We start from the raw sequence: 22,133 nt of genomic DNA on the forward strand, positions 1-22,133 counted from the left end.
CGTTCGGTAAAGAAGCCGATAGTCCAAGTTAGGTTCAAAATTGCAAGAAACGTGAAAAACTTGTCTATGCATAGAATTGAGCATTCCTAAAGCATCAAAATGGACTGTTATCCTCTATTTAGTGTTCTTGGAAGTCTTAACTTGCTAGTTTAGCTTTTGGACAACGTTTTGTTAGGTAAAGAAGCCAATAGACCAAGTTAAGTTCAAAATTGCACGAAACGTGAAAAACTTGCCTATGCATAGAATTGAGCATTCTTAAGGCATCAAAATGGACCGTTATAATCTATTTAGTGTTCTTCGAAGTCTTAACTTGCTAGTTTAGCTTTGGGACATCGTTTCGTTAGGTAAAGAAGCCAATAGACAAAGTTAAGTTCAAAATTGCACGAAAAGTGAAAAACTTGTCTATGCATAGAATTGAGCATTCCTAAGGCATCAAAATGGACCGTTATACTCTATTTAGTGTTCTTAGAAGTCTTAACTTTCTAGTTTAGCTTTTGGACAACGTTTCGTTAGGTAAAGATGCCAACAAACCAAGTTAAGTTCAAAATTGCACGAAACGTGAAAAACTTGTCTATGCATAGAATTGAGCATTCCTAAGGCATCAAAATGGACCGTTATACTCTATTTAGTGTTCTTAGAAGTCTTAACTTGCTAGTTTAGCTTTTGGACAACGTTTCGTTAGGTAAAGAAGCCAATCGACCAAGTTAAGTTCAAAATGGCACGAAACCAGAAAAACTTGTCAATGCATAGAATTGAGCATTCCTAAGTCATCAAAATGGACCGTTATACTCTATTTAGTGTTCTTAGAAGTCTTAACTTGCTAGTTTAGCTTTTGGACAACGTTTCGTTAGGTAAAGAAGCCAATAGACCAAGTTAAGTTCAAAATTGCACGAAACATGGAAAACTTGCGCATGCATAGAATTGAGCATTCCTAAGGCATCAAAATAGACCGTTATACTCTATTTAGTGTTCTTAGAAGTCTTAACTTGCTAGTTTAGCTTTTGGACATCGTTTCATTAGGTAAAGAAGCCAATAGACCAAGTTAAGTTCAAAATGGCACGAAACGTGAAAAACTTGTCCATCCATAGAATTGAGCATTCCTAAGGCATCAAAATGGACCGTTATGCTCTATTTCGTGTTCATAGAAGTCTTAACTTGCTAGTTTAGCTTTTGGACAATGTTTCATTAGGTAAAGAAGCCAATAGACCAAGTTAGGTTCAAAATTGCACGAAATGTGAAAAACTTGTCTATGCATAGAATTAAGCATTCCTAAGGCATCAAAATGGACCGTTATACTCTATTTAGTGTTCTTAGAAGTCTGAACTTGCTAGTTTAGCTTTTGGACAACGTTTCGTTAGGTAAAGAAGCCAATAGACCAAGTTACGTTCAAAATGGCACGAAACATGAAAAACTTGTCTATGCTTAGAATTGAGCTTTCCTAAGGCATCAAAATGGACCGTTATACTCTATTTAGTGTTCTAAGAAGTCTTAGCTTTCTAGTTTAGCTTTTAGACATCGTTTCGTTAGGTAAAGAAGGCAATAGACCAAGTTAAGTTCGAAATGGCACGAAACGTGAAAAACTTGTCCATGCAGAGATTTGAGCATTCCTAAGGCATCACAATGGAACGTTATGCTCTATTTAGTGTTCTTAGAAGTCTTAACTTGCTAGTTTAGCTTTGGGACATCGTTTCGTTAGGTAAAGAAGCCAATAGACAAAGTTAAGTTCAAAATTGCACGAAACGTGAAAAACTTGTCTATGCATAGAATTGAGCATTCCTAAGGCATCAAAATGGACCGTTATACTCTATTTAGTGTTCTTAGAAGTCTTAACTTGCTAGTTTAACTTTTGGACAACGTTTCGCTAGGTAAAGAAGCGAATCGACCAAGTTAAGTTCAAAATGGCACGAAACATGGAAAACTTGCGCATGCATAGAATTGAGCATTCCTAAGGCATCAAAATGGACAGTTATACTCTATTTAGTGTTCTTACAAGTCTTAACTTGCTAGTTAAGCTTTTGGACATCGTTTCGTTAGGTAAAGAAGCCAATAGACCAAGTTAAGTTCAAAATGGCACGAAACGTGAAAAACTTGTCCATCCATAGAATTGAGCATTCCTAAGGCATCAAAATGGACCGTTATGCTCTATTTAGTGTTCTTAGAAGTCTTAACTTGCTAGTTTAGCTTTTGGACAATGTTTCGTTGGGTAAAGAAGCCAATAGACCAAGTTAGGTTCAAAATTGCACGAAACGTGAAAAACTTGTCCATGCATAGAATTAAGCATTCCTAAGGCATCACAATGGACCGTTATGCTCTATTTAGTGTTCCTAGAAGTCTTAACTTGCTAGTTTAGCTTTTGGACAACGTTTCGTTAGGTAAAGAAGCCAATAGTCCAAGTTAGGTTCAAAATTGCACGAAACGTGAAAAACTTGTCTATGGATTGAATTGAGCATTCCTAAAGCATCAAAATGGACCGTTATCCTCTATTTAGTGTTCTTAGAAGTCTTAAGTTGCTAGTTTAGCTTTTGGACAATGTTTCGTTAGGTAAAGAAGCCAATCGACCAAGTTAAGTTCAAAATGGCACGAAACATGGAAAACTTGCGCATGCATAGAATTGAGCATTCCTAAGACATCAAAATAGACAGTTATACTCTATTTAGTGTTCTTAAAGTCTTAACTTGCTAGTTAAGCTTTTGGACATCGTTTCGTTAGGTAAAGAAGCCAATAGACCAAGTTAAGTTCAAAATGGCACGAAACGTGAAAAACTTGTCCATCCATAGAATTGAGCATTCCTAAGTTATCAAAATGGACCGTTATGCTCTATTTAGTGTTCTTAGAAGTCTTAACTTGCTAGTTTAGCTTTTGGACAGTGTTTCGTTGGGTAAAGAAGCCAATAGACCAAGTTAGGTTCAAAATTGCACGAAACGTGAAAAACTTGTCCATGCATAGAATTAAGCATTCCTAAGGCATCACAATGGACCGTTATGCTCTATTTAGTGTTCCTAGAAGTCTTAACTTGCTAGTTTAGCTTTTGGACAACGTTTCGTTAGGTAAAGAAGCCAATAGTCCAAGTTAGGTTCAAAATTGCACGAAACGTGAAAAACTTGTCTATGGATTGAATTGAGCATTCCTAAAGCATCAAAATGGACCGTTATCCTCTATTTAGTGTTCTTAGAAGTCTTAAGTTGCTAGTTTAGCTTTTGGACAACGTTTCGTTAGGTAAAGAAGCCAATAGACCAAGTTAAGTTCAAAATTGCACGAAACGTGAAAAACTTGCCTATGCATAGAATTGAGCATTCTTAAGGCATCACAAAGGACCATTATGCTCTATTTAGTGTTCTTAGAAGTCTTAACTTGCTAGTTTAGCTTTTGGACAACGTTTCGTTACGTAAAGAAGCCAATCGACCAAGTTAAGTTCAAAATGGCACGAAACCTGAAAAACTTGTCTATGCATAGAATTGAGCATTTCTAAGTCATCAAAATGGACCGGTATACTCTATTTAGTGTTCTTAGAAGTCTTAACTTGCTAGTTTAGCTTTTGAACAATGTTTCGTTAGGTAAAGAAGCCAATAGACCAAGTTAAGTTCAAAATGGCACGAAACCTGAAAAACTTGTCTATGCATAGAATTGAGCATTCCTAAGGCATCAAAATGGACCGTTATACTCTATTTAGTGTTCTTAGAAGAATTAGCTGGCTAGTTTAGCTTTTAGACATCGTTTCGTTAGGTAAAGAAGCCAACAGACCAAGTTAAGTTCGAAAATGCACGAAACGTGAAAAACTTGTCCATGCATAGAATTGAGCATTCCTAAGGCATCACAATGGACCGTTATGCTCTATTTAGTGTTCTTAGAAGTCTTAACTTGCTAGTTTAGCTTTTGGACAACGTTTCGTTAGGTAAAGAAGCCAATAGTTCAAGTTAGGTTCAAAATTACACGAAACATGAAAAACTTGTCTATGCATAGAATTGAGCATTCCTAAAGCATCAAAATGGACCGTTATCCTCTATTTAGTGTTCTTAGAAGTCTTAACTTGCTAGTTTAGCTTTTGGACAACGTTTCGTTGGGTAAAGAAGCCAATTGACCAAGTTAAGTTCAAAATTGCACGAAACGTGAAAAACTTGCCTATGCATTGAATTGAGCATTTCTAAGGCATCAAAATGGATCGTTATAATCTATTTAGTGTTCTTCGAAGTCTTAACTTGCTAGTTTAGCTTTTTGACATCGTTTCGTTAGGTAAAGAAGCCAATAGACAAAGTAAAGTTCAAAATTGCACGAAACGTGAAAAGCTTGTCTATGCATAGAATTGAGCATTCCTAAGGCATCAAAATGGACCGTTATCCTGTATTTAGTGTTCTTAGAAGTCTTAACTTGCTAGTTTAGCTTTTGGACATCGTTTTGTTAGGTAAAGAAGCCAATAGACAAAGTTAAGTTCACAGTAGCACGAAATGTGAAAAACTTGTCTATGCATGGAATTGAGCATTCCTAAGGCGTCAAAGTGGACCGTTATACTCTATTTAGTGTTCTTAGAAGTCTTAGCTTGCTAGTTTAGCTTTTGGACATCGTTTCGTTAGGTAAAGAAGCCAATAGACCAAGTTAAGTTCAAAATGGCACGAAACATGAAAAACTTGTTGAATATATGTTTGAGTGATTACAACGGCATGTTTTGATTGAACTTTAATCTATTGACTGTATTGAGAAACCTAGGTGCATATGCCTACTTGATTAGTTTAGGAATTCAAGACTTATATTAAACTAGTTCAATTGTGCTTATTTGATGATTTGATTATTGAACTAACGTGGACTAATTGCAAGAAACCCTAAAAGGGTTTACATAGCATGTTTTGAGTATGATTTGTGTGTAGGGTGACCAAAACGTAAATTGGTCCTAATGTCATCCTTGACCAACATTAGTGAAGGCTTAATCAGTGTCAAACATGATTAAGAAAGTAAATTTCGTGGTCAACATAAGTCAAGTGTTGCCAAAGATGTCTTGGAGCTTAATTGGGATCAATTGAAGTAAAATTAACTTCCTAGTCAAAGTCAGAATCGACGGACGTGACGTGGCAGCTGACATGGCATTGTTGACATGGCATTGATGACATGGCAAAGAAGACAAGTTAACCATAGTTACATCTTAACTAGAAGACTTGGAGCCAAAAGAGAAGAGAAGGAAAAGTTGATTTGAAAGAAGGAGACAAGAGGTACAACAAGTCTTATGACAAGTTTTTCTCTTCAAATGTGTGGGAAGCTTTATTTCAAAACCATTTCTCTTTCCCACCAAGACACTCCACATCCAATGGATCATATTCTCTCTACATCAAAATCACATTTTAATCCAATGGCCAAAGATTCAAGCTTTATTCTTATCTTTCCTACTTTACATCCTATGGCCAAAATTGAATCTTCACTTGATCCAAAGGCCATGATTTACTCCACCTAAGAGACAAACTTTTCTCAAGTCAATGGTTGTATCTTTCAAGATGCCTCTAAAGTCTATATCCATTCAAAAGCCATGATTTACTCCACCTAAAAGACAAACTTTTCTCAAGTCAATTGTTGTATCTTTCAAGGTGGCCTCCAAAGTCTATATCCATCCAAAAGCCATTATTTCTTCCTACCAAAAAAAAAGACTTGTTGTAATCATTTTCACACTTCTCTAAGCCTTCTAACGTCTATAATGATCCAAGGGTCCATATCTTTCATATCAATCCAATGGCCCTCATTTCATGAGCTTACACTCCACAATTTTCTATATAAACTAACTCTTTGTCTATGGTGCATATACTTGGCCGAAAATTACACACTCTCTCTCTAGTGTTCTTCATCTTCTAAGCTTTCATCCTTTCACTCATTCATTCCTTGATTACATACTTGATTTTGAAGAGAGATCATATACACTAGCCAAGCAAAGCTTTATTGTTACTCTTGAGCCTTTCTTACTTGATTCTTATCTTTTCCTCAAGAGCCATTTTCTTACTTGAACAATCTGATTTCCAGAACATAAATTGAGCCTAAACACTTCCATATCTAGCTACTCAAAGAGCCATACCTTGAGCTTAAACTACTTCTCTACCCGGCTGTCATAAAGAGCCTATTTGAGAATTCAACTTGTTGATTTGTGTTCTCGGTGAGACCGAGGTGTATTGTTCATAAGAGTTTGTGTGGTGAGCTATAAACCACACGGTGTGTAAAGTTTGGTGTTTGAGCTACAAAAACACTGGTTGTATGAGTTCCGCTTGACTCGGTTGAACAAGCTATAGTGGAGTGTTTGAAATTCCCAAGTGGGACTTGGGGAGTGGAGTAGGCTTGGGTTAAGCCGAACCACTATAAATCTCTTTGCCCTCTTTACTTTACAGCAATTTCATTTTAGCATATCATACTTGCATTGCATACTTGAAATTGGACATCTAGGGTGATAGAATCAAGCTTGTGCATACATTTGTTGAATCTGATTTTGTGCTTCATTACAACTTGTTTTGGTGTGTGATATTCATTTTGATCATTTGACTTGATTCTTGTTGTTAAGTTTGATTTATGTGATTATCTTTGCATACATTTATATTCAACTTATTTAAATTGCTTCCGCTTAGGGTGAAACTCAATTGAAACAAAAAGAGGTGACTTAGTCTAAATTTGATTAAGATCACAATTCACCCCCCCTCTTGTGGTGCCATCCGATCCAACAAAACTTGTCCATGCATAGAATTGAGCATTCCTAAGGCATCACAAAGGACCATTATGCTCTATTTAGTGTTCTTAGAAGTCTTAACTTGCTAGTTTAGCTTTGGAACATCGTTTCGTTAGGTAAAGAAGCCAATAGACAAAGTTAAGTTCAAAATTGCACGAAACATGAAAAACTTGTCTATGCATTGAATTGAGCATTCCTAAGGCATCAAAATGGACCGTTATACTCTATTTAGTGTTCTTAGAAGTCTTAACTTTCTAGTTTAGCTTTTGGACAACGTTTCGTTAGGTAAAGAAGCCAACAAACCAAGTTAAGTTCAAAATTGCACGAAACGTGAAAAACTTGTCTATGCGTAGAATTGAGCATTCCTAAGGCATCAAAATGGACCGTTATACTCTATTTAGTGTTCTTAGAAGTCTTAACTTGCTAGTTTAGCTGTTGAACAACGTTTCGTTAGGTAAAGTAGCCAATCGACCAAGTTAAGTTCAAAATGGCACGAAACCTGAAAAACTTGTCTATGCATAGAATTGAGCATTCCTAAGTCATCAAAATGGACCGTTATACTCTATTTAGTGTTCTTAGAAGTCTTAACTTGCTAGTTTCGCTTTTGGACAACGTTTCGTTAGGTAAAGAAGCCAATAGACCAAGTTAAGTTCAAAATTGCACGAAACATGGAAAACTTGCGCATGCATAGAATTGAGCATTCCTAAGGCATCAAAATAGACCGTTATACTCTATTTAGTGTTCTTAGAAGTCTTAACTTGCTAATTTAGCTTTTGGACATCGTTTCGTTAGGTAAAGAAGCCAATAGACCAAGTTAAGTTCAAAATGGCACGAAACGTTAAAAACTTGTCCATCCATAGAATTGAGCATTCCTAAGGCATCAAAATAGACCGTTATGCTCTATTTAGTGTTCTTAGAAGTCTTAACTTGCTAGTTTAGCTTTTGGACAATGTTTCGTTAGGTAAAGAAACCAATAGACCAAGTTAGGTTCAAAATTGCATGAAACGTGAAAAACTTGTCTATGCATAGAATTAAGCATTCCTAAGGCATCAAAATGGACCGTTATACTTTATTTAGTGTTCTTAGAAGTCTGAACTTGCTAGTTTAGCTTTTGAACAACGTTTCGTTAGGTAAAGAAGCCAATAGACCAAGTTACGTTCAAAATGGCACGAAACATGAAAAACTTGTCTATGAATAGAATTGAGCATTCCTAAGGCATCAAAATGGACCGTTATACTCTATTTAGTGTTCTTAGAAGTCTTAACTTGCTAGTTTAGCTTTTGGACATCGTTTCGTTAGGTAAAGAAGCCAATAGACCAAGTTATCTTCACAATATCACGAAATGTGAAAAACTAGTCTATGCATAGAATTGAGCATTCCTAAGGCATCAAAGTGGACCGTTATACTCTATTTAGTGTTCTTAGAAGTCTTAGCTTGCTAGTTTAGCTTTTGGACATGGTTTCGTTAGGTAAAGAAGCCAATAGACCAAGTTAAGTTCGAAATGGCACGAAACATGAAAAACTTGTCCATGCATAGAATTGAGCATTCCTAAGGCATCACAAAGGACCATTATGCTCTATTCAGTGTTCTTAGAAGTCTTAACTTGCTAGTTTAGCTTTGGAACATCGTTTCGTTAGGTAAAGAAGCCAATAGACAAAGTTAAGTTCAAAATTGCACGAAACGTGAAAAACTTGTCTATGCATAGAATTGAGCATTCCTAAGGCATCAAAATGGACCGTTATACTCTATTTAGTGTTCTTAGAAGTCTTAACTTTCTAGTTTAGCTTTTGGACAACGTTTCGTTAGGTAAAGAAGCCAACAAACCAAGTTAAGTTCAAAATTGCACGAAACGTGAAAAACTTGTCTATGCGTAGAATTGAGCATTCCTAAGGCATCAAAATGGACCGTTATACTCTATTTAGTGTTCTTAGAAGTCTTAACTTGCTAGTTTAGCTGTTGAACAACGTTTCGTTAGGTAAAGTAGCCAATCGACCAAGTTAAGTTCAAAATGGCACGAAACCTGAAAAACTTGTCTATGCATAGAATTGAGCATTCCTAAGTCATCAAAATGGACCGTTATACTCTATTTAGTGTTCTTAGAAGTCTTAACTTGCTAGTTTAGCTTTTGGACATCGTTTCGTTAGGTAATGAAGCCAATAGACCAAGTTATCTTCACAATATCACGAAATGTGAAAAACTTGTCTATGCATAGAATTGAGCATTCCTAAGGCATCAAAGTGGACCGTTATACTCTATTTAGTGTTCTTAGAAGTCTTAGCTTGCTAGTTTAGCTTTTGGACATCGTTTCGTTAGGTAAAGAAGCCAATAGACCAAGTTAAGTTCGAAATGGCACGAAACATGAAAAACTTGTCCATGCATAGAATTGAGCATTCCTAAGGCATCACAAAGGACCATTATGCTCTATTTAGTGTTCTTAGAAGTCTTAACTTGCTAGTTTAGCTTTGGAACATCGTTTCGTTAGGTAAAGAAGCCAATAGACAAAGTTAAGTTCAAAATTGCACGAAACGTGAAAAACTTGTCTATGCATAGAATTGAGCATTCCTAAGGCATCAAAATGGACCGTTATACTCTATTTAGTGTTCTTAGAAGTCTTAACTTTCTAGTTTAGCTTTTGGACAACGTTTCGTTAGGTAAAGAAGCCAACAAACCAAGTTAAGTTCAAAATTGCACGAAACGTGAAAAACTTGTCTATGCGTAGAATTGAGCATTCCTAAGGCATCAAAATGGACCGTTATACTCTATTTAGTGTTCTTAGAAGTCTTAACTTGCTAGTTTAGCTATTGAACAATGTTTCGTTAGGTAAAGTAGCCAATCGACCAAGTTAAGTTCAAAATGGCACGAAACCTGAAAAACTTGTCTATGCATAGAATTGAGCATTCCTAAGTCATCAAAATGGACCGTTATACTCTATTTAGTGTTCTTAGAAGTCTTAACTTGCTAGTTTCGCTTTTGGACAACGATTCGTTAGGTAAAGAAGCCAATAGAGCAAGTTAAGTTCAAAATTGCACGAAACATGGAAAACTTGTGCATGCATAGAATTGAGCATTCTTAAGGTATCAAAATAGACCGTTATACTCTATTTAGTGTTCTTAGAAGTCTGAACTTGCTAATTTAGCTTTTGGACATCGTTTCGTTAGGTAAAGAAGCCAACAGACCAAGTTAGGTTCAAAATTGCATGAAACGTGAAAAACTTGTCTATGCATAGAATTAAGCATTCCTAAGGCATCAAAATGGACCGTTATACTTTATTTAGTGTTCTTAGAAGTCTGAACTTGCTAGTTTAGCTTTTGGACAACGTTTCGTTAGGTAAAGAAGCCAATAGACCAAGTTACGTTCAAAATGGCACGAAACATGAAAAACTTGTCTATGCTTAGAATTGAGCTTTCCTAAGGCATCAAAATGGACCGTTATACTCTATTTAGTGTTCTTAGAAGTGTTAGCTTGCTAGTTTAGCTTTTAGACATCGTTTCGTTCGGTAAAGAAGCCAATAGACCAAGTTAAGTTCGAAATGGCACGAAACGTGAAAAACTTGTCCATACAGAGAATTTAGCATTCCTAAGGCATCAAAATAGAACGTTATGCTCTATTTAGTGTTCTTAGAAGTCTTAACTTGCTAGTTTAGCTTTTGGACAATGTTTCGTTAGGTAAAGAAGCCAATAGACCAAGTTAGGTTCAAAATTGCATGAAACGTGAAAAACTTGTCTATGCATAGAATTAAGCATTCCTAAGGCATCAAAATGGACCGTTATACTTTATTTAGTGTTCTTAGAAGTCTGAACTTGCTAGTTTAGCTTTTGGACAACGTTTCGTTAGGTAAAGAAGCCGATAGTCCAAGTTAGGTTCAAAATTGCACGAAACGTGAAAAACTTGTCTATGCATAGAATTGAGCATTCCTAAAGCATCAAAATGGACTGTTATCCTCTATTTAGTGTTCTTGGAAGTCTTAACTTGCTAGTTTAGCTTTTGGACAACGTTTTGTTAGGTAAAGAAGCCAATAGACGAAGTTAAGTTCAAAATTGCACGAAACGTGAAAAACTTGCCTATGCATAGAATTGAGCATTCTTAAGGCATCAAAATGGACCGTTATAATCTATTTAGTGTTCTTCGAAGTCTTAACTTGCTAGTTTAGCTTTGGGACATCGTTTCGTTAGGTAAAGAAGCCAATAGACAAAGTTAAGTTCAAAATTGCACGAAACGTGAAAAACTTGTCTATCCATAGAATTGAGCATTCCTAAGGCATCAAAATGGACTTTTATACTCTATTTAATGTTCTTAGAAGTCTTAACTTTCTAGTTTAGCTTTTGGACAACGTTTCCTTAGGTAAAGATGCCAACAAACCAAGTTAAGTTCAAAATTGCACGAAAAGTGAAAAACTTGTCTATGCATAGAATTGAGCATTCCTAAGGCATCAAAATGGACCGTTATACTCTATTTAGTGTTCTTAGAAGTCTTAACTTGCTAGTTTAGCTTTTGGACAACGTTTCGTTAGGTAAAGAAGCCAATCGACCAAGTTAAGTTCAAAATGACACGAAACCTGAAAAACTTGTCTATGCATAGAATTGAGCATTCCTAAGTCATCAAAATGGACCGTTATACTCTATTTAGTGTTCTTAGAAGTCTTAACTTGCTAGTTTAGCTTTTGGACAACGTTTCGTTAGGTAAAGAAGCCAATAGACCAAGTTAAGTTCAAAATTGCACGAAACATGGAAAACTTGCGCATGCATAGAATTGAGCATTCCTAAGGCATCAAAATAGACCGTTATACTCTATTTAGTGTTCTTAGAAGTCTTAACTTGCTAGTTTACCTTTTGGACATCGTTTCGTTAGGTAAAGAAGCCAATAGACCAAGTTAAGTTCGAAATGGCACGAAACATGGAAAACTTGCGCATGCATAGAATTGAGCATTCCTAAGGCATCAAAATCGACCGTTATACTCTATTTAGTGTTCTTAGAAGTCTTAACTTGCTAGTTTAGCTTTTGGACATCGTTTCGTTAGGTAAAGAAGCCAATAGACCAAGTTAAGTTCGAAATGGCACGAAACATGAAAAACTTGTCTATGCTTAGAATTGAGCTTTCCTAAGGCATCAAAATGGACCGTTATGTTGAATATATGTTTGAGTGATTACAACGGCATGTTTTGATTGAACTTTAATCTATTGACTGTATTGAGAAACCTAAGTGCATATGCCTACTTGATTAGTTTAGGAATTCAAGACTATTAAACTAGTTCAATTGTGCTTATTTGATGATTTGATTATTGAACTAACGTGGACTAATTGCAAGAAACCCTAAAAGGGTTTACATAGCATGTTTTGAGTATGATTTGTGTGTAGGGTGACCAAAACGTAAATTGGTCCTAATGTCATCCTTGACCAACATTAGTGAAGGCTTAATCAGTGTCAAACATGATTAAGAAAGTAAATTTCGTGGTCAACATAAGTCAAGTGTTGCCAAAGATGTCTTGGAGCTTAATTGGGATCAATTGAAGTAAAATTAACTTCCTAGTCAAAGTCAGAATCGACGGACGTGACGTGGCAGCTGACATGGCATTGTTGACATGGCATTGATGACATGGCAAAGAAGACAAGTTAACCATAGTTACATCTTAACTAGAAGACTTGGAGCCAAAAGAGAAGAGAAGGAAAAGTTAATTTGAAAGAAGGAGACAAGAGGTACAACAAGTCTTATGACAAGTTTTTCTCTTCACATGTGTGGGAAGCTTTATTTCAAAACCATTTCTCTTTCCCACCAAGACACTCCACATCCAATGGATCATATTCTCTCTACATCAAAATCACATTTTAATCCAATGGCCAAAGATTCAAGCTTTATTCTTATCTCTCCTACTTTACATCCTATGGCCAAAATTGAATCTTCACTTGATCCAAAGGCCATGATTTACTCCACCTAAGAGACAAACTTTTCTCAAGTCAATGGTTGTATCTTTCAAGATGCCTCTAAAGTCTATATCCATTCAAAAGCCATGATTTACTCCACCTAAAAGACAAACTTTTCTCAAGTCAATTGTTGTATCTTTCAAGGTGGCCTCCAAAGTCTATATCCATCCAAAAGCCATTATTTCTTCCTACCAAAAAAGACTTGTTGTAATCATTTTCACACTTCTCTAAGCCTTCTAACGTCTATAATGATCCAAGGGTCCATATCTTTCATATCAATCCAATGGCCCTCATTTCATGAGCTTACACTCCACAATTTTCTATATAAACTAACTCTTTGTCTATAGTGCATATACTTGGCCGAAAATTACACTCTCTCTCTCTAGTGTTCTTCATCTTCTAAGCTTTCATTCTTTCACTCATTCATTCCTTGATTACATACTTGATTTTGAAGAGAGATCATACACACTAGCCAAGTAAAGCTTTATTGTTACTCTTGAGCCTTTCTTACCAGATTCTTATCATTTCCTCAAGAGCCATTCTACTTGCTTGAGCAATCTGATTTCCAGCACCTATAAGGCTTCATTCTATATCTCCATTTCACCATTCAAGCCTTATCACAACTGATTTTCGTTGGTTGATACACTACTCAAAATTTCACATACCCTAACAACCAAAAAAATCTCAAATCTGAGTTTTGTGCTTACCATTCCCATTCCAGCTTTTCAAGAGCTTCATTTGAGCCTTAGACACTTACAAATCCAGCTACTAAAGAGCCAGCCTTTGAGCCTAAACTTATCTCATACCCGGCTATTCTTAGAGCCATTTTTGAGCTTGTATTTTGTTGATTAAGTTAGTGTGGTGAGCTACAAACCACACGGTGTGTAGAGTTTGGTGTGGTGAGCTATAAACCACATGGTGTGTAAAGTTTGGTGTTTGAGCTACAAAAACACTGGTTGTATGAGTTCCGCTTGACTCGGTTGAACAAGCTATAGTGGAGTGTTTGAAATTCCCAAGTGGGACTTGGGGAGTGGAGTAGGCTTGGGTTAAGCCGAACCACTATAAATCTCTTTGCCCTCTTTACTTTACAACAATTTCATTTTAGCATATCATATTTGCATTGCATACTTGAAATTGGACATCTAGGGTGATAGAATCAAGCTTGTGCATACATTTGTTGAATCTGATTTTGTGCTTCATTACAACTTGTTTTGATTTATGTGATTATCTTTGCATACATTTATATTCAACTTATTTAAATTGCTTCCGCTTAGGGTGAAACTCAATTGAAACAAAAAAGAGGTGACTTAGTCTAAATTTGATTAAGATCACAATTCACCCCCCCTCTTGTGGTGCCATTCGATCCAACACGTTATACTCTATTTAGTGTTCTTAGAAGTCTTAGCTTGCTAGTTTAGCTTTTAGACATCGTTTCGTTAGGTAAAGAAGCCAATAGACCAAGTTAAGTTCGAAATGGCACGAAACGTGAAAAACTTGTCCATACTGAGAATTGAGCATTCCTAAGGCATCACAATGGACCGTTATGCTCTATTTAGTGTTCTTAGAAGTCTTAACTTGCTAGTTTAGCTTTTGGACAACGTTTCGTTAGGTAAAGAAGCCGATAGTCCAAGTTAGGTTCAAAATTGCACGAAACGTGAAAAACTTGTCTATGCATAGAATTGAGCATTCCTAAAGCATCAAAATGGACTGTTATCCTCTATTTAGTGTTCTTGGAAGTCCTAACTTGCTAGTTTAGCTTTTCGACAACGTTTTGTTAGGTAAAGAAGCCAATAGACCAAGTTAAGTTCAAAATTGCACGAAACGTGAAAAACTTGCCTATGCATAGAATTGAGCATTCTTAAGGCATCAAAATGGACCGTTATAATCTATTTAGTGTTCTTCGAAGTCTTAACTTGCTAGTTTAGCTTTGGGACATCGTTTCGTTAGGTAAAGAAGCCAATAGACAAAGTTAAGTTCAAAATTGCACGAAACGTGAAAAACTTGTCTATGCATAGAATTGAGCATTCCTAAGGCATCAAAATGGACCGTTATACTCTATTTAGTGTTCTTAGAAGTCTTAACTTGCTAGTTTAGCTTTTGGACAACGTTTCGTTAGGTAAAGAAGCCAATAGACCAAGTTAAGTTCGAAATGGCACGAAACATGAAAAACTTGTCTATGCTTAGAATTGAGCTTTCCTAAGGCATCAAAATGGACCGTTATACTCTATTTAGTGTTCTTAGAAGTCTTAGCTTGCTAGTTTAGCTTTTAGACATCGTTTCGTTAGGTAAAGAAGCCAATAGACCAAGTTAAGTTCGAAATGGCACGAAACGTGAAAAACTTGTCCATACAGAGAATTGAGCATTCCTAAGGCATCACAATGGACCGTTATGCTCTATTTAGTGTTCTTAGAAGTATTAACTTGCTAGTTTAGCTTTTGGACAACGTTTCGTTAGGTAAAGAAGCCGATAGTCCAAGTTAGGTTCAAAATTGCACGAAACGTGAAAAACTTGTCTATGCATAGAATTGAGCATTCCTAAAGCATCAAAATGGACTGTTATCCTCTATTTAGTGTTCTTGGAAGTCTTAAATTGCTAGTTTAGCTTTTGGACAACGTTTTGTTAGGTAAAGAAGCCAATAGACCAAGTTAAGTTCAAAATTGCACGAAACGTGAAAAACTTGCCTATGCATAGAATTGAGCATTCTTAAGGCATCAAAATGGACCGTTATAATCTATTTAGTGTTCTTCGAAGTCTTAACTTGCTAGTTTAGCTTTGGGACATCGTTTCGTTAGGTAAAGAAGCCAATAGCCAAAGTTAAGTTCAAAATTGCACGAAACGTGAAAAACTTGTCTATGCATAGAATTGAGCATTCCTAAGGCATCAAAATGGACCGTTATACTCTATTTAGTGTTCTTAGAAGTCTTAACTTTCTAGTTTAGCTTTTGGACAACGTTTCGTTAGGTAAAGATGCCAACAAACCAAGTTAAGTTCAAAATTGCACGAAACGTGAAAAACTTATCTATGGATAGAATTAAGCATTCCTAAGGCATCAAAATGGACCGTTATACTCTATTTAGTGTTCTTAGAAGTCATAACTTTCTAGTTTAGCTTTTGGACAACGTTTCGTTAGGTAAAGAAGCCAATAGACCAAGTTATGTTCAAAATTGCACGAAACGTGAAAAACTTGTCTATGCATAGAATTGAGCATTCCTAAGGCATCAAAATGGACCGTTATACTCTATTTAGTGTTCTTAGAAGTCTTAACTTTCTAGTTTAGCTTTTGGACAACGTTTCATTAGGTAAAGAAGCCAATCGACCAAGTTAAGTTCAAAATGGCACGAAATCTGAAAAACTTGTCTATGCATAGAATTGAGCATTCCTAAGTCATCAAAATGGACCGTTATGCTCTATTTAGTGTTCTTAGAAGTCTAAACTTGCTAGTTTAGCTTTTGGACAACGTTTCGTTAGGTAAAGAAGCCAATAGACCAAGTTAAGTTCAAAATTGCACGAAACATGAAAAACTTGCACATGCATAGAATTGAGCATTCCTAAGGCATCAAAATAGACCATTATACTCTATTTAGTGTTCTTAGAAGTCTTAACTTGCGAGTTTAGCTTTTGGACATCGTTTCGTTAGGTAAAGAAGCCAATAGACCAAGATAAGTTCAAAATGGCACGAAACGTGAAAAACTTGTCCATCCATAGAATTGAGCATTCCTAAGGCATTAAAATGGACCGTTATGCTCTATTTCGTGTTCATAGAAGTCTTAACTTGCTAGTTTAGCTTTTGGACAATGTTTCGTTAGGTAAAAAAGCCAATAGACCAAGTTAGGTTCAAAATTGCACAAAATGTGAAAAACTTGTCTATGCATAGAATTAAGCATTCCTAAGGCATCAAAATGGACCGTTATACTCTATTTAGTGTTCTTGGAAGTCTGAACTTGCTAGTTTAGCTTTTTGACAACGTTTCGTTAGGTAAAGAAGCCAATAGACCAAGTTACGTTCAAAATGGCACGAAACATGAAAAACTTGTCTATGCTTAGAATTGAGCTTTCCTAAGGCATCAAAATGGACCGTTATACTCTATTTAGTGTTCTTAGAAGTCTTAGCTTTCTAGTTTAGCTTTTAGACATCGTTTCGTTAGGTAAAGAAGCCAATAGACCAAGTTAAGTTCGAAATGGCACGAAACGTGAAAAACTTGTCCATGCAGAGAATTGAGCATTCCTAAGGCATCACAATGGAACGTTATGCTCTATTTAGTGTTCTTAGAAGTCTTAACTTGCTAGTTTAGCTTTTGGACAACGTTTCGTTAGGTAAAGAAGCCAATAGTCCAAGTTAGGTTCAAAATTGCACGAAACGTGAAAAACTTGTCTATGCATAGAATTGAGCATTCCTAAAGCATCAAAATGGACCGTTATCCTCTATTTAGTGTTCTTAGAAGTCTTAACTTGCTAGTTTAGCTTTTGGACAACGTTTCGTTAGGTAAAGAAGCCAATACACCAAGTTAAGTTAAAAATTGCACGAAACGTGAAAAACTTGCCTATGCATAGAATTGAGCATTCTTAAGGCATCAAAATGGACCGTTATAATCTATTTAGTGTTCTTCGAAGTCTTAACTTGCTAGTTTAGCATTGGGACATCGTTTCGTTAGGTAAAGAAGCCAATAGACAAAGTTAAGTTCAAAATTGCACGAAACGTGAAAAACTTGTCTATGCATAGAATTGAGCATTCCTAAGGCATCAAAATGGACCGTTATACTCTATTTAGTGTTCTTAGAAGTCTTAACTTTCTAGTTTAGCTTTTGGACAACGTTTCGTTAGGTAAAGAAGCCAACAAACCAAATTAAGTTCAAAATTGCACGAAACGTGAAAAACTTGTCTATGCATAGAATTGAGCATTCCTAAGGCATCAAAATGGACCGTTATACTCTATTTAGTGTTCTTAGAAGTCTTAACTTGCTAGTTTAGCTTTTGGACAACTTTTCGTTAGGTAAAGAAGCCAATCGACCAAGTTAAGTTCAAAATGGCACGAAACATGGAAAACTTGCGCATGCATAGAATTGAGCATTCCTAAGGCATCAAAATAGACAGTTATACTCTATTTAGTGTTCTTAGAAGTCTTAACTTGCTAGTTAAGCTTTTGGACATCGTTTCGTTAGGTAAAGAAGCCAATAGACCAAGTTAAGTTCAAAATGGCACGAAACGTGAAAAACTTGTCCATCCATAGAATTGAGCATTCCTAAGGCATCAAAATGGACCGTTATGCTCTATTTAGTGTTCTTAGAAGTCTTAACTTGCTAGTTTAGCTTTTGGACAATGTTTCGTTGGGTAAAGAAGCCAATAGACCAAGTTAGGTTTAAAATTGCACGACACGTGAAAAACTTGTCCATGCATAGAATTAAGCATTCCTAAGGCATCACAATGGACCGTTATGCTCTATTTAGTGTTCCTAGAAGTCTTAACTTGCTAGTTTAGCTTTTGGACAACGTTTCGTTAGGTAAAGAAGCCAATAGTCCAAGTTAGGTTCAAAATTGCACGAAACGTGAAAAACTTGTCTATGGATTGAATTGAGCATTCCTAAAGCATCAAAATGGACCGTTATCCTCTATTTAGTGTTCTTAGAAGTCTTAAGTTGCTAGTTTAGCTTTTGGACAACGTTTCGTTAGGTAAAGAAGTCAATAGACCAAGTTAAGTTCAAAATTGCACGAAACGTGAAAAACTTGCCTATGCATAGAATTGAGCATTCTTAGGGCATCACAAAGGACCGTTATGCTCTATTTAGTGTTCTTAGAAGTCTTAACTTGCTAGTTTAGCTTTTGGACAACGTTTCGTTACGTAAAGAAGCCAATCGACCAACTTAAGTTCAAAATGGCACGAAACCTGAAAAACTTGTCTATGCATAGAATTGAGCATTCCTAAGTCATCAAAATGGACCGTTATACTCTATTTAGTGTTCTTAGAAGTCTTAACTTGCTAGTTTAGCTTTTGAACAACGTTTCGTTAGGTAAAGAAGCCAATAGACCAAGTTAAGTTCAAAATGGCACGAAACATGAAAAACTTGTCCATCCATAGAATTGAGCATTCCTAAGGCATCAAAATGGAGTTTTATGCTCTATTTAGTGTTCTTAGAAGTCTTAACTTGCTAGTTTAGCTTTTGGACAACGTTTCGTTAGGTAAAGAAGCCAATAGACCAAGTTACGTTCAAAATGGCACGAAACATGAAAAACTTGTCCATCCATAGAATTGAGCATTCCTAAGGCATCAAAATGGAGTTTTATGCTCTATTTAGTGTTCTTAGAAGTCTTAACTTGCTAGTTTAGCTTTTGGACAACGTTTCGTTAGGTAAAGAAGCCAATAGACCAAGTTACGTTCAAAATGGCACGAAACATGAAAAACTTGTCTATGCTTAGAATTGAGCTTTCCTAAGGCATCAAAATGGACCGTTATACTCTATTTAGTGTTCTTAGAAGTATTAGCTGGCTAGTTTAGCTTTTAGACATCGTTTCGTTAGGTAAAGAAGCCAACAGACCAAGTTAAGTTCGAAAATGCACGAAACGTGAAAAACTTGTCCATGCATAGAATTGAGCATTCCTAAGGCATCACAATGGACCGTTATGCTCTATTTAGTGTTCTTAGAAGTCTTAACTTGCTAGTTTAGCTTTTGGACAACGTTTCGTTAGGTAAAGAAGCCAATAGTTCAAGTTAGGTTCAAAATTGCACGAAACATGAAAAACTTGTCTATGCATAGAATTGAGCATTCCTAAGGCATCAAAATGGACCGTTATACTCTATTTAGTGTTCTTAGAAGTCTTAACTTGCTAGTTTAGCTTTTGGACAACGTTTCGTTAGGTAAAGAAGCCAATCGACCAAGTTAAGTTCAAAAAGGCACGAAACCTGAAAAACTTGTCTATGCATAGAATTGAGCATTCCTAAGTCATCAAAATGGACCGTTATACTCTATTTAGTGTTCTTAGAAGTCTTAACTTGCTAGTTTAGCTTTTGAACATCGTTTCGTTAGGTAAAGAAGCCAATAGACCAAGTTAAGTTCAAAATGGCACGAAACGTGAAAATGTTGTCCATCCATAGAATTGAGCATTCCTAAGGCATCAAAATGGACCGTTATACTCTATTTAGTGTTCTTAGAAGTCTTAGCTTGCTAGTTTAGCTTTTGGACATCGTTTCGTTAGGTAAAGAAGCTAATAGACCAAATTAGGTTCAAAATTGCACGAAACGTGAAAAACTTGTTTATGCATAGAATTGAGCTTTCCTAAGGCATCACAATAGACCGTTATGCTCTATTTAGTGTTCTTAGAAGTCTTAACTTGTTAGTTTAGCTTTTGGACAACGTTTCGTTAGGTAAAGAAGCCAATAGTCCAAGTTAGGTTCAAAATTGCACGAAACATGAAAAACTTGTCTATGCATAGAATTGAGCATTCCTAAAGCATCAAAATGGACCGTTATCCTCTATTTAGTGTTCTTAGAAGTCTTAACTTGCTAGTTTAGCTTTTGGACAACGTTTCGTTAGGTAAAGAAGCCAATAGACCAAGTTAAGTTCAAAATTGCACAAAACGTGAAAAACTTGCCTATGCATTGAATTGAGCATTCTTAAGGCATCAAAATGGACCGTTATAATCTATTTAGTGTTCTTCGAAGTCTTAACTTGCTATTTTAGCTTTTGGACATCGTTTCGTTAGGTAAAGAAGCCAATTGACAAAGTTAAGTTCAAAATTGCACGAAACGTGAAAAACTTGTCTATGCATAGAATTGAGCATTCCTAAGGCATCAAAATGGACCGTTATACTCTATTTAGTGTTCTTAGAAGTTTTAACTTGCTAGTTTAGCTTTTGGACATCGTTTCGTTAGGTAAAGAAGCCAATAGACAAAGTTATGTTCAAAATTGCACGAAACGTGAAAAACTTGTCTATGCATAGAATTGAGCATTCCTAAGGCATCAAAATGGACCGTTATACTCTATTTAGTGTTCTTAGAAGTCTTAACTTGCTAGTTTAGCTTTTGGACATCGTTTCGTTAGGTAATGAAGCCAATAGACCAAGGTAAGTTCACAATAGCACGAAATGTGAAAAACTTGTCTATGCATGGAATTGAGCATTCCTAAGGCATCAAAGTGGACCATTATACTCTATTTAGTGTTCTCAGAAGTCTTAGCTTGCTAGTTTAGCTTTTGGACATCGTTTCGTTAGGTAAAGAAGCCAATAGACCAAGTTAAGTTCGAAATGGCACGAAACATGAAAAACTTGTCCATGCATAGAATTGAGCATTGCTAAGGCATCAAAATGGACCGTTATGCTCTATTTAGTGTTCTTAGAAGTCTTAACTTGCTAGTTTAGCTTTTGGACAATGTTTCGTTAGGCAAACAAGCCAATAGACCAAGTTAGGTTCAAAATTGCACGAAACGTGAAAAACTTGTCTATGCATAGAATTGAGCATTCCTAAGGCATCAAAATGGACCGTTATAATCTATTTAGTGTTCTTAGAAGTCTTAACTTGCTAGTTTAGCTTTTGGACAACGTTTCATTAGGTAAAGAAGCCAATCGACCAAGTTAAGTTCAAAATGGCACGAAACATGAAAAACTTGCGCATGCATAGAATTGAGCATTCCTAAGGCATCGAAATAGACAGTTATACTCTATTTAGTGTTCTTAGAAGTCTTAACTTGCTAGTTAAGCTTTTGGACATCGTTTCGTTAGGTAAAGAAGCCAATAGACCAAGTTAAGTTCAAAATGGCACGAAACGTGAAAAACTTGTCCATCCATAGAATTGAGCATTCCTAACGCATCAAAATGGACCGTTATGCTCTATTTAGTGTTCTTAGAAGTCTTAACTTGCTAGTTTAGCTTTTGGACAATGTTTCGTTGGGTAAAGAAGCCAATAGACCAAGTTAGGTTTAAAATTACACGACACGTGAAAAACTTGTCCATGCATAGAATTAAGCATTCCTAAGGCATCACAATGGACCGTTATGCTCTATTTAGTGTTCCTAGAAGTCTTAACTTGCTAGTTTAGCTTTTGGACAACGTTTCGTTAGGTAAAGAAGCCAATAGTCCAAGTTAGGTTCAAAATTGCACGAAACGTGAAAAACTTGTCTATGGATTGAATTGAGCATTCCTAAAGCATCAAAATGGACCGTTATCCTCTATTTAGTGTTCTTAGAAGTCTTAAGTTGCTAGTTTAGCTTTTGGACAACGTTTCGTTAGGTAAAGAAGCCAATAGACCAAGTTAAGTTCAAAATTGCACGAAACGTGAAAAACTTGCCTATGCATAGAATTGAGCATTCTTAAGGCATCACAAAGGACCATTATGCTCTATTTAGTGTTCTTAGAAGTCTTAACTTGCTAGTTTAGCTTTTGGACAACGTTTCGTTACGTAAAGAAGCCAATCGACCAAGTTAAGTTCAAAATGGCACGAAACCTGAAAAACTTGTCTATGCATAGAATTGAGCATTCCTAAGTCATCAAAATGGACCGTTATACTCTATTTAGTGTTCTTGGAAGTCTTAACTTGCTAGTTTAG

The sequence above is a fragment of the Tripterygium wilfordii genome, chromosome 14 (assembly GCF_013401445.1).
Source record: "Tripterygium wilfordii isolate XIE 37 chromosome 14, ASM1340144v1, whole genome shotgun sequence".
In the NCBI taxonomy this organism is placed as follows: Eukaryota; Viridiplantae; Streptophyta; class Magnoliopsida; order Celastrales; family Celastraceae; genus Tripterygium; species Tripterygium wilfordii.